Source organism: Sus scrofa, chromosome 5 (assembly GCF_000003025.6).
Source record: "Sus scrofa isolate TJ Tabasco breed Duroc chromosome 5, Sscrofa11.1, whole genome shotgun sequence".
NCBI classification, from domain to species: domain Eukaryota; kingdom Metazoa; phylum Chordata; class Mammalia; order Artiodactyla; family Suidae; genus Sus; species Sus scrofa.
In genome coordinates this window covers 88,631,218-88,646,906 of record NC_010447.5, presented here as the reverse complement: position 1 = coordinate 88,646,906, position 15,689 = coordinate 88,631,218, and the positions used below count along the sequence as shown (strand labels likewise).

Sequence of the window (15,689 nt, the reverse complement as noted above, 5' to 3'; positions counted from 1 at the left end):
TGGACCCCTGAAATGACCTCATCTCACTGTGGCCAAGCTTCCCCTGTCAACGGGCAACACAGGTCAGCCACGGGGAGGCCAAACTCCATAAGGTGCAAAAGTCAAAGTCCTCCCTGTTTTGACCCAAACCTCTTTTCAGACTTTGTATCCACACCCTCTTTAAAAAAATAAAATAAAATAAACATGGAGTTCCCACTGTGGCACAATGGAAACGAATCCGACTAGGAACCATGAGGTTGCGGGTTCCATCCCCGGCCTTGCTCAGTGGGTTGAGGATCCAGTGTTGCCGTGAGCTGTGGTGTGGGTCGCAGACGCGGCTCGGATTCTGCGTTGCTGTGGCTGTGACGCAGACGGACAGATGTAGCTCTGATTCAACCCCTAGCCTGGGATCTTCCATATGCCAAGAGTGCAGCCCTCAAAAGAAAAAAAAGGAAAAAGGTTATTGGAGTAGAGCTGACTCACACTGTTGTGTTAGTTTCAGGTATACAACAGTGATTCAGTTCTACATACACACATACGCAGTCCTTTCCAGGTTCCTTCCCCACACAGGTCATTAGAGAAGACTGTGCTACGCGGTCGGTCCTCATCAGTCACCTACCTTGTATAGAGGAGGGTACACACATCCTCTTACCCAGACCAGATGGCTTGATCCAAACGATCTCTGGCTCGATCAAGAACAACACGCCCAGATCACTTCTACTAACTCGCCTCACCCTTGCTCAAGGGCCCCCCACTACATGCACCCCCCCCCATCTCCTTGGCGCCTGCCACGTGCCCATCCGCACGACAGACGCTTGACCTATTCTGCCTCTAATCTCCACGCCAATGCTACAAGTTGTGTTTAGCCTATCGTGCTGAGTAGCAAAGAAATCAAAGATTCTGACAAGGTCACAAACTACTGAGGGATGAGCCGAAGCTTGAGCTCAGGTCTGATTCCACAGCCTATGTTCTTTCTAAAACCTCAGACTTCCTGGAATACCACCCCCAAATCTCTTCTTACCAAAACCTTGGGGTTCCTTCAGCGTCTGACTCAACCTCTTCTACACAAAAGCATCACCTTCGATCTAGAAATCAGTGCTTCCTCAGAACCCCTGCTGCTGTTCTGAGGCCCTGTGGTTGCACTAAAGCCTTTACTGCCTCGTATTATCAGCTTTCTTATTCTTTTCTTCCCTTTTTTTTTTTGCAAGCCCACAGGCTCACATTGCCTCGTGAACACAGCAGGCACTCAGAAGTCAGTAACGGAGCTGTTCTGTACTTTGATAGGATTTCCTGTGGATAAGATTCCACATCACGAAGTCCCAATGGTGGTTCAGCGGTAACAACCCGACTAGTACCCGTGAAGATGTGGGTTCGATCCCAGGCCCTACTCAGTGGGTTAAAGATCCGGTGTTGTGGTGAGCTGTGGTGTAGGTCACAGACACAGCTCAGATCTGTGTCTATGGCTGTGGCGGAGGCTGGCAGCTGCACCTCCTAGCCTGGGAACTTCTATCTGCTGCAGGTGCAGCCCTAAAAAGAAAAAATAATAATTTTTTTTTTTTAATTCCATATCAGGTTAGGATAATTTCAATAACCAAGTAAAAGAAGTTCAATAATAGGGGCACTTACGATATTACAGTCTAAGAAGACCAGTGGGACAGGGCTAATTTGGTGGCTTAAAACCGTTCTTAAAGATCCCTGCTCTCTCCACTACCACACTCTCTTCTTCGTCACTCTATCTTCAGGACACTTGGGTGTTCTCTCAGGGAACCAAGTGAGCTACTGCAGTTTCAAGAATCACGTGGAGACAATTTCTGGCTAGAGGTGATTATACTGCTTCTTTCCTATTTTGTTAGGAAGGGAAATACTTTCCAGAAACTCTCCTTAGGTCTCTTGGGCCAGGACTGAGTCAAAGGTCCAGGTACCAGCCACATGGGAGGCTGTGGAAACTACCTAATATTTTCACCTCTACTGTGGGTACTGGCTCTGCCAGCCAGGTAGAAAGAGAAGGGAAGTGGTGTCTGGATAGGCAACGAATGTGCTATTTCAAAAATATTAATGCCATGATAAGCTCTGTATGATGAAACTCTTTCACATTCTAACAGATGAATTATCTTAAGGTTTGCTAATCAGGTTGTAGCAAATAATTCCCCCGTTACCATAGGGTGCTGCTGCGTGAGCAAAAGCAAAGAATGGAACTGCAATCCACCAGTTCTTCAGCCCATAAATTGTGACACGCCTTTCCCTCAGATCCTTAAATATCACAAACTCTTCCACCATCACAATGATCGAAGGAAAGAAAGGCAAGCAGATAAAGCACCAGTCCTTCTGAGCTTCCATATAGTTCTCCAAAAACATGAAAACAGGCAAGAAGAAAAAATGAAGCGATTTAAAGAACAGAAATGAAGACGACAGTGTTTCTAACTGGCCCCTTGTCTTCCTCATCATCGCTTCTTCTAACAGGACAGCCTGGCTTGCAGCACCACCATCACCACCACTATCTGTTTCCAGTTCTGGAATCAGCTTAGACATCAATTATCGGAGAACCACTTTAAAAAACTCATACAATAAAAAACAATGCAGCCACCAAAACAGAGGTGCATCTGAATGGGCTACCATGGGAAGCCGTCCAAGCTAAATTGTTAAGGGAGAAAGATACAGAGTTATATGCACAGTACACGCTCATGTGTGCTTTAAAAGAAGGGCAGTGATGGCGCTTATGTAAATGTAATACAAGTGTACTCTACTTGTGCAGCAATTTCTAGAAGGATGTCTTAGAAATTGTGGATGGTAATTATCTTTGGGGAGTAAGATTGGGAATCTGGGGACAGAAATACTTTTTTGTTTTCTCTTTTTTGGTATAGTTTGGTTTTTTCCACCTTGTTATTTTCATATTTTTTAAAAAAGTCCCCAGTGCCTACATCCTCAAAGCAGAGACTAATATTCAAATACCAACAAAATTTTATTAGCACATTTAAGACACTGCTTTGTTTCCTCTTAGGATCTCTGATTTTACAAATGATAGTACAATAACGAGCTTCAGTATTCAGTATAGTAAGCATTTTTGCAACTCAAACTAACTTGATTTAGTTTATGCAATTCCTTTTGGAAAGATTCCCTACTGAAAAGAGAGCTTTTAAATCTAATATCCCCAGGAAGTAAGACATCTTAAAAGGCAGTTCTTAAAAAATAAATAAAGTTCTAGAACTAAGCTGGAATTACCAAGTCATCATTATAACTTTTCAAATAAAAACCCCATAAACATAATGTATACTAATGTTACATCACTTTTATACAACTTCACAAAATACCATCTCTTCAAGGGCCCAATCCTCCTGACACATTTCCATTGAGAAGTCGGTGTCCTAATGCTCGCAGCGTTGAATCTACCTGTGTGGGCAATGATGCCTCCGTACAGGGTTTTGACTGAGGAGGCCACAGATGCACACGGTAGCAGTGGGTGACAGGTATGTACGTTCCTGGCATCCTGAGGGATGGTTCCAGGAGCCCCCAAGGGTACCAAAGTCCACAAATGCTCAAGTGCCACGTGTAAAATGGTGTAGAACAATGAATACAGTATCCACAAGTTTCACACGCCGAGGATCCGGAGGGCCAACCTACGTATTCAACCCAACCACGGCGGCTAAGAGACTCACAGAGTCCACCCAGTACTGGTCTGCAAGGGGCTCACGTGACTCCCAAGGGTTGTTCTACTTGTGATTCTCAGGTTCTCAAGGTAGCTTTTTCCTTTCAAAAACAGTTTCTGTAATAACCACTAAAAACATTAAAGCTATCTCCTTAAGCTTAAAGTTGCTTAGGAGCCAAAATAGGGCAGGACTACTTTCATTAAAATTTTTGGATAGTTCTAGAGTAAATTAATTAATTTGTTTACTTATTTATTTTTTGCTTTTTTGGGGCCGCATCTGAGGCATAGAGAGGTTCCCAGGCTAGGGGTTGAATCGGGGCGGTAGCTGCTGGCCCCACACCACAGCCACAGCAACTCGGGATCCGAGCTGCATCTGTGACCTACAGCACAGCTCATGGCAACACCGGATCCTTAACCCACTGAGCAAGGCCAGGGATCGAACCTGCGGCCTCATGGATGCTAGTCAGATTCCTTAACCACTGAGCCACAACGGGAACTCCTAAAATTTATTTTTAAATGAAGCAAGGGCATTGGATTCTAAGATATATTTGAAATGTTTACATTTAATGAATTCTTAAAACATTAAAAGCTGTTTGACATTTGAACATACACATGATCTAGAGACCCAGAAATTCCAGTCCTAGGAACAAATGCCCATGTTAGGAGAGTGCATCTCAAATATTCCCAGCAGCAACGTCTGCCACAGAAAACAACAGCCACAACCACTCAGAAAGAACCCAAAGTGCTGCAGGCAAGGGAATGAATACACATACATTATGTGCATGTATACAGGGGAATGAAATGGACCCTAACAGAGTTAAAAATGGATAAATTTTACAAGTGGCAAGTTTAAGGACATATGCAGTATGAATCCCACTCTATAAAGGAAAATGCAGGCAAACTCTTGTTTGGCTATAAATACACAGGCAGGAAAATGGTAGAGAAAAAACCAAGGGCGTGAACTGTTCACACAAGCCTTGGGACAGCAGCACCTCCTGGGCGAGGAGGCTTGTGATGGAGGGATTCAGAATCAGGTCGGAGGGTCAAGTTCGATTTCCTGCCCTGGGTTTTAAGTGCAGGGTATTTCCTGTTGTTGTTTTCTTTTAATGGAATATATTCTTCGTGTAATATTTTACAACTGACAAATATTTAAAATGAAAACTATGGAATAAATTATACAGTGAAATACACTAAATGTGAGCACGTGTGTATGATTAAATTACATGGTGAATAACATGGTCTTTTAATCGTATTGCTCTATCTCTGGGTTTCTACTTAACTCTTCGGGTGATAATGATAAAACATAAATTTAAGGCCCTACTAAAATTGTGACCTGGCTTCAAAGGCCCTCAGGGCGCCCCCCTGCAATAGGTCCTGACTTAGCCTCCCGGGTCATTCATTATCCTTCACCCAGGAGAGTAAAGAATGCAGTCAGGAGAGAACCCCAAATTTCCCCCAGGCTACAAGTTAACCACCAGGCAGCCTGCAGACAACTCGTGTTTGCACTTAAAGCAACCACACAAAGCCTCAGTGGCTGGAGGAGGAGAGGAGGAAGAGCCTGGAGGCGCTGGCCAACATTGCGTTGTTTGGTTTCACCCGAAGAGCCTGTCAACCAGTGGCTGGAGAGGAGAGACCCATTCCTACGACCCCTTTTTTTTAATTACTTAATGAATTTTATTACATTTATAGGTGTACAACAATCATCACAACCAAATGTTTACAGCATTTCCATCCCAAACCCTCAGTGAACCTTTTTTCCCCCCCTTTTTTTTTAATGGCCAGCAACACTGGATCTGAGCCACCTGCAGCAACACCAGATCCCCAACCCACCGGATGAGGCCACGGACCGAACCCACATCCTCACGGACACCAGTCAGGTTTTTAACCTGCTGAGCCACAATGGGAACTCCTCCTACAACCCTTTTGCATAGCCTCAAAGAGAAGGCAGCTACAGTTGTTTCATGAACTGTACTCTAACAATTTGAGAGGCAATTTCCCCCTTTCGTTCCAACTGAAGCCATGCACAGCAATCCTTGTAAACCATCACATTTATGATGCTGTGGGGCTATAAACATACTCTGCTGTTACAACAACTGGCCCTCCAATTTTTTTTTTTTTTTTTTTGGCTGCATCCGTGGCATGCAGAAGTTCCCAGGCCAGGGATCGAACCCATGCCACACACATGGCAATGGTGGATCCTTAACCCACTGAGCCACCAGAGGACTCCCATCCCATTTTTTTTTTTTTTAAACAACAAAAGTTTAATCTCCAAGATGCAAAGGATCAAATGATCCTCCAACTCTCTACGCCCCTCGCCATCCTCCCCAAGCGTTTTAGTTTCTAAAGGCTTAGGATTATTATCAAAAATAAGCCTGCCTTTGTGACATTCTAGATAAATTTTGATACAGAACCAACTGGGCAAAAATGACCTGAATATGCTCACATACTTTGATGTGTAAGAAAGGATAGATTACACCTATCTAGTAACAATATCCCAAAGTCTTCCGCGACGCAGATGTGCACACGCAGCCACAAACTGAATGCAGATTTTCCGTGAGATCAAGCAGTCTCACAGGCAGAGCTCGGGTGAAATGGAACCTTCTCTACCCCACAGAGGGCCCGGCATCCACCCCCCCCCCCCCCCGCCGTGGAGTGGCCGAGGATGGTCGGTGGAGCCTTGATTCAGATGCACAGGCCACGCTTCCCCTCCCAACCTCCGGCCGCCACCCCACACCTGTCCCGCAGTCGGCTTCATGGAGTCTAAAGTTTCCAAGAAGGGATGTCCACTTATCCAAAGACCAGATGTTAAAGTACAAAGTCAGATTCCAGCTCAGGCCGGTTAGACCCAGGCTTACTCTGCAACTGACAGGGAAGTGGGAGGAGAACCCGCCCTTTGCCAAGCGGCAGCCGGCACACTCTCACCTAGGTATTTGATCACCTCAGATTACACGTCTTGGATTTGCGGGTTTAAAGGACCCAACGATTAGGAGTGTGGTGTTCACTAGGAGCTTGAGAAGTGTAAGCAACTGGAAACCCACTGAAATTACAGAAGGACTTGGGCAAGCGTAGACAGCTATTAAAAGCCCCCAAATTACTTGTATCTCTTTCGAGTATGTCACAGGCTAGGAATTACCACACTTTTCTACAACACACACCGACACAGCCTGGTGGAACCGGGAACCCGGAGAAGAGACTTACCAAAGGCCACAGGACAAATCGGTGAGCAGCCCGGGATCGGCGACCAGCTCACCCTGCCGCCCGAGAGGCACTGGAGTCGGAAGCAGGCAGCCTGGCTGCTCTAACTGCTCCTGCCAACAGCTCCGGCGGCTGACTCAGCCTGGACTTTGGAGACACTGCTCACGTATCTCTGGGTATTCCCAGGTCTGTCTCAGAGAAACTCCCCGCCCTGCCCTGAAAACCAATCCCACGGCCAGCAATAACACCCTGTTTTCAGCCCAGTGCTGACGAAAGGGTGCTCTGTGCTACCAGGAGGAAAAGCTACACAAGCCATACTTCTGCGGAGAGGCAGACTCGAACCAGCCCTGTCATCACACAACTCCGGGGGCGCGAAAGGGCCTTCAGGGATGCTTGGCCTGCTCCTCCCGGCTTACTGCTGAGGAAATGGGCCTGACTGAACAAACGCTGGTCGAGCAGAGCCAGTGCAAAGCAATGATCTGATCCCAGGAAGCCCCAACACGAACGAAGGCAGGACGAGCAGTAAATGGTCCGAGGCACGTGGGGAAGGGCAAGGAGTGGAATCAGGAGACACTTTCCTCTGTTGCTTCATTCATGAGACAGATGCTCGCTGGTGCCTTCGAGTGTCAGGCGCAGCGAGGCGTGCTGGACATGCAAAGGAGCACCCCCGCAGGCTAGTGGCAAGGGAAACAATGACAGTCGCTGATGAGGGCCAGGGGTGCTACAAGACAGCCCTTGGGAGGGGCAGCCTAGGGAGAGGGAGGAGGAGAGGCTGGGATGAGGCCGGACGACAGACACCTGTCAGTCAGAAGATGCTTTGGGAAGGGAGCTCTGAATGATTCAGTCAGACAGCAAAGTGAAAGCTGGGGAGGGCACTGTGCATGGCAAAGAGGGCAGGAGAAGAACTGGGTCAGCAGACAGGAATCAGACCTTGAGAGCCCCAGCTAAATCACGCTAAGGTGTTTAGATTTCATCTTACAGACAGGTGGCAGCCGCTAAAGGGATTAGGATAATCAGATCCCTGTGTCAGACAAGTCCCTCTGAAAAAGCAGGAGGGAAAATGCATCTCTACACATTCCATACTTCTGCAGAGACGCAGACTAGAACGGGTCCTGAGCCTGCTGTCGTGATCTAAGGCGAGAGCTGCTGGGGGCTGGATGCAGGGTGGCCGTGGGGACAGAGAGGACAGCGTCTGAGGCATAACAAAGGAGGCAGCATCAAAAGGACACGTGGGGTTGAACAGGGGGAGTCGAGGAAAACCCTTTGTTTTCACTCCTTCTGGCCCAAAGATCATTCATGAGACGGGCAACTGAGAAGAGGCAGGAGGAGGAGGAGATCTGGGGTAGCAGAGGTATATTCAGCACCAGACAGAACGAATTCGAGGTTCCTGTGGGACAGGTGAGCACGGGTGTCCAGAGGGGAGCTCAAAGAGAGACGGGGCTGAAGCTGCAGAACAGGCGTCCACTGGTGACAGCGCCCTGGGAAGATGCTTGGACTTCGGGGTCAGGCAGACCTCATCAAATCCCTGCTCTGCTACTCAGCAGCTGTATGACCTCTGTCAAGGAAATTAACCTTTTTGAGACTCCAGTCTCATCTGAGGAAATTCCTCCTGGAATTTAATGAGATCAGTCAAGAACCTGATGTCAGGCCAGACACAAATATTAAACATTTTTTTCCTCTTGCCCTTTCGTGATCCTATACTGCTTTTTATTGTAATATTTTGAGGACTAACCTCTGCAAGAGATTCCAATCTTTCTTGCTGCCAGTCACTCGTCTTTGAGTCCCTTCTGACCTTCCTCGTACGAAGAGATTCTCAAATATTTGAACTGCCGAAAGTCATATTTTCAGGCCAGAATGATTCGAAGGGACCAGGGGGTGCCTGCTCTTGACATTAAATAACGAATGCCAAGATCTCAAAATGGTTATGTGGTTTATGTGGTCATGTGATTTAACTCTGTGTTGGGGGGGGTGTGATGGGGAGAAAAGGGCAAAGGGGGGTTGGAAAAGAAAGAACATTTTGTTGGTCTAATAAAGCCTCATCAAAGGAACAGCACTTTATTCTTTGCACAAAACTATACTGTAGTACTTAAGAGGAAGCGTGTCTACCGAAGCTAGTATTTACAGAGCCTCTATCCTCTGGCTCACTTCGAGCAAAGGTCTTAAATTAAATGTTAAATAATAAATTCCAGCAAATGGATCTTGCCTTAAACCAAATGTTAAATCGATCGTGTGCTCCGTATAAAAGAAATACATACTTTGTTAGGCTCATTTTGCTTTTTTTCTATTTGTAATTCCTAAAATGCTCATTTTAAAACTACCGTAAGATTTAAAAATCTGACTGACCACCAAGGCATACAGATTTCACCTCCACATAGTCAAGCTTGCTCATGTGTCTCCGAGTTATGCCTTCAAATTTGGGCTCCAGCTTGTCTCACCCATTTTTATGGCTACCTTTCTAGCCTAAAGATATTTTGGGCATCGGATATTTTCTTTCATCTCCAACTTACTTGCTAAACACATTCACAATCACCTCTTCGGTGCTTCCTGATCTTTGCCTGGTAGCTTCGTATATTCCTAGTCTTTCACTGACAGCCTAGCTCCACATACCTACTTCGTGTTCTGTGTCTCGGTCATAAATATTTCCCAAAAAATTCCCTTAAATTTCCAGTATTGATTTCTTTTACAATTGCCTCAAAGCTCTCCAGTTGTCTGGCTCAATCACTGATCAAAGATAATGGTCCAATTCAGAGCTAAGGTCTCCGGGACTGGTTTACTTCCCAGTGTCTTCAATCTGCCCCCAGGTGGTGTGGCTCCAGCACGGACCCATTTCAGAGGGCACTCTGGTCCCTATGCGCTGAGTTAGGGCAATGTGTCCTCTCCCTGACACGCCTAGGCCCGACCCTGAGGTTCCTGCTGCATTCGGATTGTCTGGACTCTGGACGGCTCCCTTTAAATTCACCCAACGCACCAGGTCAGCCCTTTCCAGCCAGCCTCTGAGACTCTGACGCCTCCCTGACATAGAGACCCCGCTTCAAGACAGCCGCCCTCAGTTCCTTCCTGCCTTGAGTGGACTTGAACTTGCCAGACATGGATAAACTCAATTTGCTGTGTGCCTAATAAGATCCCCTCCCATCTCGCTGCTACTAGGAGGCAAAATGAAGGCCGAGAGATGGGCAGCAGAGACGGCATCTACCACCAAACCAGCACATCCCATGTGGCCTGGCTCCTGCCCTGCACTAAGGAGATGCGCGCACCTCTTGGTGAGAGACGACGGAGATGTAACTCTTCCGATTTAAATATTACTGTGTAACACACACACAGACCCCCAACTAGGACACTGTGACTCATATTAGAGGTGTTGTTTAAAATGAAGGGAATCGCATCAGTCCAGCGCTTCACCAAAAACTGCCCTGTGGCATCGACGACGACGACAGGACCAGGTCAGGTCCAGGACACAGTTTACCGTAATCGAGAGCCTGACGGTCTCAAGGTCACATCCTGCTCCAGGACTGACGGACTTTCTTCGGAACCCAGTTCCGGTTCTGTGCCCTCGTGCGACCCTAAACCCTCGCCTTGCACATTCGAGGTTATTAGCTACTTCCTCTGCTAAGCCTTTCTCCCTTGCTTCTCTCTCTGAACACCTGAGCGAGATACCTCTCAAATTCTTCTCTTTCTCATGAAGTATCTCATTTAATTCCTTTGACCGGAGGCCCTGGAGACTCAGGTTTCAAGTAAACAAGCAGAGTTAGTTGCCTACCTGCTGCATCAGAATCAACCAGGGCAGGAAAGCCTTCTGAAAATAAAAGATGTCCCCCATTAATTGGTACAACCCTTTGGAAGGACATTTTGTTCCCATCTGTCCTTATTTAAAAGACACGTGCCCTTTGACCCAACAATTTTGCTTTCAGAAATTTATCCATATACGGTTACAGAAAAAAAAATATGTACAAAGATACTGCGTACAGTATTACAAGGCAAAACAAACATGAGACAAAAGCACTTGAGAAGGAACTTCAGTTGTATTATCCTTAGGAAACGTGTGAAACAGATGACATACAGGTTTTGTGCAGAAAACGTTTCTGTAAAGATACGTAAGAAACGTAACAGCGCTCACCTCTGGGGACGAGGAAGAGAAGTTGGAAAGAGACTTCGTTTTCCTCCGTTTGCTCTTTAGCACTATGGGATTTTTTTTTTCCCCTATGAGCTTGCACTTTTTTTTTTTTTTTTTTGGCTTTTAAGGGCTGCACCCAGGCATGTGGAAGTTCCCAGGCTAGGGACTGACTTGGAGCTGCAGCTGTTGGCATCCACCACAACCACAGCCAAACTGGATCCAAGCCGCACCTGTGACCTACACCACAGCTCATGGCAACACACTGAGCGAGGCCAGGGATCAAACCGGCATCCTCATGGATACTAGTCAGGTCCTTAACCTGCTGAGCCACAGTGGGAACTCCTAAACTTGCACTTTTTAAGTGCACTTAGTCAACAGGAAAACGAAGTGAACCCTCATAATTTGGGAGTCCGTGGATGACCTACTAAACACTTAACAATGTTATTCAATCTCTCTTAGGCAGGAAATAGAACGAGGCATAGCTAGAAACTCCATAGAGCAGATACACATTGAGATGTGTCTGCTCCAGCAGGGAATGAATGCGCTCATCATTACACTTCAGAAAGCCTTGTCTCAGAGTTCCAGAACATCAGGCTTTTCCTTCTCTAAAGCATCTGCTCTCTGTGTTGTGGTCTTCCATAATCCAATGTGGACCAACTTAACCATCTCCCTTGTGCAAAACATCCATGCTGACACTCGACTTAGTTTTACCGTAGAAATTGGTGTGAGAGTGGGAGGAGGCTACAACTTTTGTCAGAATCCTAAAAAACAAAAAAACCTTTCAACTTAAAAAAACAAAACAGAACAAAACAAAAAAAACCTGATGCTCAAGCTCCATAGCTCCACATAGGACTACTGAATCTTTGGGTCTGGGAGTCTAGTCCTATATTTTTTAACAAGCTCTCCAGGTAATTTCTACATTGCCCACCCTGCCTCATACACACCAGAAATAACTATGCTTAGCAAACACTACGTTTTATTCAAAGGAAACCACACACCATAGAATAGAAAAAATTCTCTGAACAAAGGTGTTCACTATTGCGCCACTCCAAGATTTCAAAACAAGTGATTCTTCGAACACTGACAGGGAGTCTGGAGCCAGCCCTGGCTGTAGGCAGACCTCATGAGGCCCTCACACCGATGCTCACGTCTGAGGTGGGGTCAGGGGGGACATCGGAAGAGCCATCTTTGGGGCTGGAAGGGAGCTTGCATAGCATAGACTGGTGTTTCTCAAACTGTGGCTGCGATCACCTGATCAGACAGGCGCCGGCCTCCCTCCCACAAAGTCTGACGGCTCCTGAGCTAGTCTGGTATTTCCTGAACCTCCGACGACCGTCAGATCACCTGGGCCCTCTCCTGTCCTTGTCCCATCCCAGACCCAGTGACTCAGAATCTCTAACAAAAGCTCTGGGTGTTAAACGGGTGAACCAGCTTATTCTTATAAACAGGGAAGTCTGGGAAACACCAATTTGGGCCAAACTCACTTTAAGACAAGGAAGCCAAGGCCCAAGCGAGTAAATAATTTTCCCAGGGACTTAACAGCTGATGAACGATAGCTGGGACACCCGAAACCAGTGAGCTCATCCTTTCCCCTTATACCAATATTCCTTATGACTGTGTTTATCATGAGTATTTGTGAAGTTTCTGATTCACCATGACGAGGCCACAAGTCAGTGACTAATGAGGTCTGCAGGCAGAGGGCGTGTCATGTACCTGCCACTGGTTTAAAGAGTAACTATGGCTATAAGGCTGTCTAACATCTATCAACCTGCCCCTCGAAGTTCTTCCACTTTCCATTTCAGGATGAGGAGACATATAAAATGGCACAGCTGATAGAAAAGCAAACACAGCCCCACACACTTACAATCAGGGGCAGAAGATTCAAAGTCCTCTAATCTCTGTCTGATCTATTTCTTGGTCAAATATTAGAACCTTTAGCACAAGAAGTCTAATAACCACACACTTGCATTTAGAGCAGCAGCCTGCACCTTGCTGTGGAGAGAGAGAAGAGGACAGCTCCTACAGAGATTCCACAACCTTGCCCAGAAACCAGTATCTGCAAACCCATCAACGAGAAACACTGCTGGGAAACGAAACCCCCAGCTTGGAAAGCTCACAGCAAGCTTTAATTCAGGGAGGGTTCGATCGAATTATAATTGCCTCTAATTGGCCCTCCCACACGGTCTCACAATTTACAGCTGTAATCAGTTTCACAAAGAATGCATTAAATTCTTTTTTCTACCTTTGAAATCAGAACCATCTCCAGTTAGGTTCTTACAACATTACTGTTTTGATTAAAAAAAAAAAAAAAAAAAAAAAACCAAGATACAGAAAAGGATGAATGAGTGGATAAAAAGCAAAGATGCAGACAGATTTTTCGGAAACAAGCACTGATCCCTCTGACCTAATGATAACCCAGTGGGATTGAAATTTGCAATGGAGACCGATGCCAGCTCGGGAAACCTTTCCGTCCCAGGGCACACGATCCAAAAAACACATTCATCTGGTCAGGCATTTTCCATACTCTGATTTTTATCTTTCTTGGCATGCCCCATTCTCCTCTAATAAAGTCACAACCTTTTGTTGCCATGGAGCCACGAAGACATGGAGCCTGTTACTACGATTTCCCTGCAGGTCTAAAAAAAGACCCAGTGACCAAAAGAACAGCCCTGTCTTTTGAAAATAATTTCTACAGCGAAGAGCTCCAAAAAGCACCCCACCCTTTGATATCCATTGAAGTTTACGCTTTTCGTGCAGCCTGTCTTGAACTCCTGGGCCAAAGCTAGCCCATGTTTCATAAAAATTTGTCAGCTGGGACATTCCCAAGAAGATGGTTTTATAAATAAGTACCTGGCAAAGAGGGGAAAAAATGTTCTTAGGATTTCTTTTTTTTTTCTCCCCATTCCAGGCAAGCTTCCTGAAATTTGACTAGCTGTTTAGCAAACATGTGTCAATCAGCAGTTACCAAATTGCAATATTCATATCCACCAATACTTCATCTGTGCCAAGAGCTCATGATTTCTCTGTAAAGAAAAGATAAGCTAAACAGTACAATCGACCCTGTGTTCTGTTCTCTCTGGAGCTGGACTAAATCTGCAGGGAAAAATATCTGCGACTAATAGCAGAGCTACTTAAGGAAAGAGAATTAACATTTGTTGAGCGCCTACCACGAGCTGTGCCCGTTTAGGCCATCGTGAGAACCCAGCAACAGAGGCGCTTCCCTATCTCTGTTTTGCAGCTAAAGGACCAAGGCTCCGCAAGCTGGAGCAGCTCGCTCCCAACTGCCACGCAGGAAGAGCGTCTGGCTCCCGAAGCCAAAGCTGTTCATCCATTCAGCCCATGTTTATTTCTGGTCTCACAGGTGCTTTGCGTTTTGTTAGGTTTCTCGCTCTTTACGATAGAATTTGCAGCCTTAAAGCTTGTCTGTAAAGAGGACACGGAGTCTACCTTTACAGGCACAAGGAGCCAGTTCTGGCTATACCCACTTGTAGCAACCACCACACCTGCAGGCAGCAGCTAAGCCTTGGGGGGATCATGAGTAAACAACCTCGCCCCGTACTTAAGCTGACATGGGACCAGACTCCTACATCCCTCAAAGGCAGGCCGCTGACAAGGCCTTCCAAGCCTGGACTCCAGAGCAGGAAGAGAGCCAGGAAGCTCTAGGTACCTGTTCTTGGGCCCCTTCAGCAAAGAGCCAAGCCTTGCAAAATCGACAGCAATTATTCCATCCAACCCTGGTTTTGGATAGCCGGCTTTGAGAAATGACTACTAGGAAGGAATGTGGTAAAGCATGGAATTAATGTCAAAATTATATTACTATTCATACCAGACTTTCAGCTAAGGATATCCGCTTACTCATATAATGAATACGACTGCTTTCATTAAAAGAAATTTCAAAAACCAACACAAAACCACAGTGAGACACCATTTCACATCCACTAGGCCAACGGCAATCAAAAGACATCTAGTACCAAGTGTTAGACATCAGCACCCTCACGAGCTGCCGATGGGAACAGAAAGTGGGGCGACTGCTGTGGAAAACACTCCAGCGGGCCCTCGAAAGGGTCGAGGGAGAATTACGGTACGACCCAGCAAGTCTACTCTTAGGTATATTCCCAAGAGAAACAAAAACATGTGCCTACACAAAAACCTGTATACAAACGCGTACAGCGGCATTTACCGCTACAGCCAAACACTGCCGACAACCCCAGTGTCCATCCACGGATGAATGGACAAGGACAACGTGGTGCAGCCACACGTCAGAATGGTATTGGCAACACGAAGAAATGAAGAAGTGACACCTGCTGCACCATGGGAGAATCTGGAAAGCATCATGCTGACGGAAAGAAGCCAGACACAAAAGACCCATTACAGCTGATGCCATTTCAGCAAAATCCAAAGGGCCAGAAAGTAACTTAGTGGCTGCCTTGGCCTGGGGGCTTTGGGAGGGGTGAAGCAGAGAGAGACTGCTGCCGGCTACGGAGTGCCTCTCTAGGTGATGAAAATGTTCTGAAATTGATCGGGGTGGTGAAGGCACAGCTCTGAGTACACAGAAATCATTAAGCTGTTCCTTTAAAATGGGTGACTTGTATGCTTATGGGAATTATATCTCAGTAAAGCTATTTTTGTTTTTCAAACAAAGGAAAAAGCAGTGCACCACCTTTTTTTTTTTTTTTGGTTTTCGGTTGTTCTATGAAATACGAAATAACTGGCCAGACCACCTGACCCTAGACAGGTTACTGTGTCTCTGTGCCTTCTCTA

General features: G+C 46.2%; 1 protein-coding gene across 5 annotated transcripts in view; it reads right to left on the bottom strand.

Moving 5' to 3' along the window:
- The window catches only part of TMCC3 (transmembrane and coiled-coil domain family 3), a 272,769-nt gene that overhangs the window by 35,422 nt on the left and 221,658 nt on the right, over window positions 1-15,689 (bottom strand). The window contains exon 1 of one of the 5 annotated variants that reach the window (XM_005664256.3): window positions 6,821-11,047. The exons of the other annotated variants lie outside the window; for them this stretch is intronic. The gene's annotated coding sequence lies outside the window, so the exon portion shown is untranslated. Of the gene's footprint in view, window positions 1-6,820; window positions 11,048-15,689 lie in introns of those variants that run through there. 5 annotated transcript variants of the gene reach the window in all.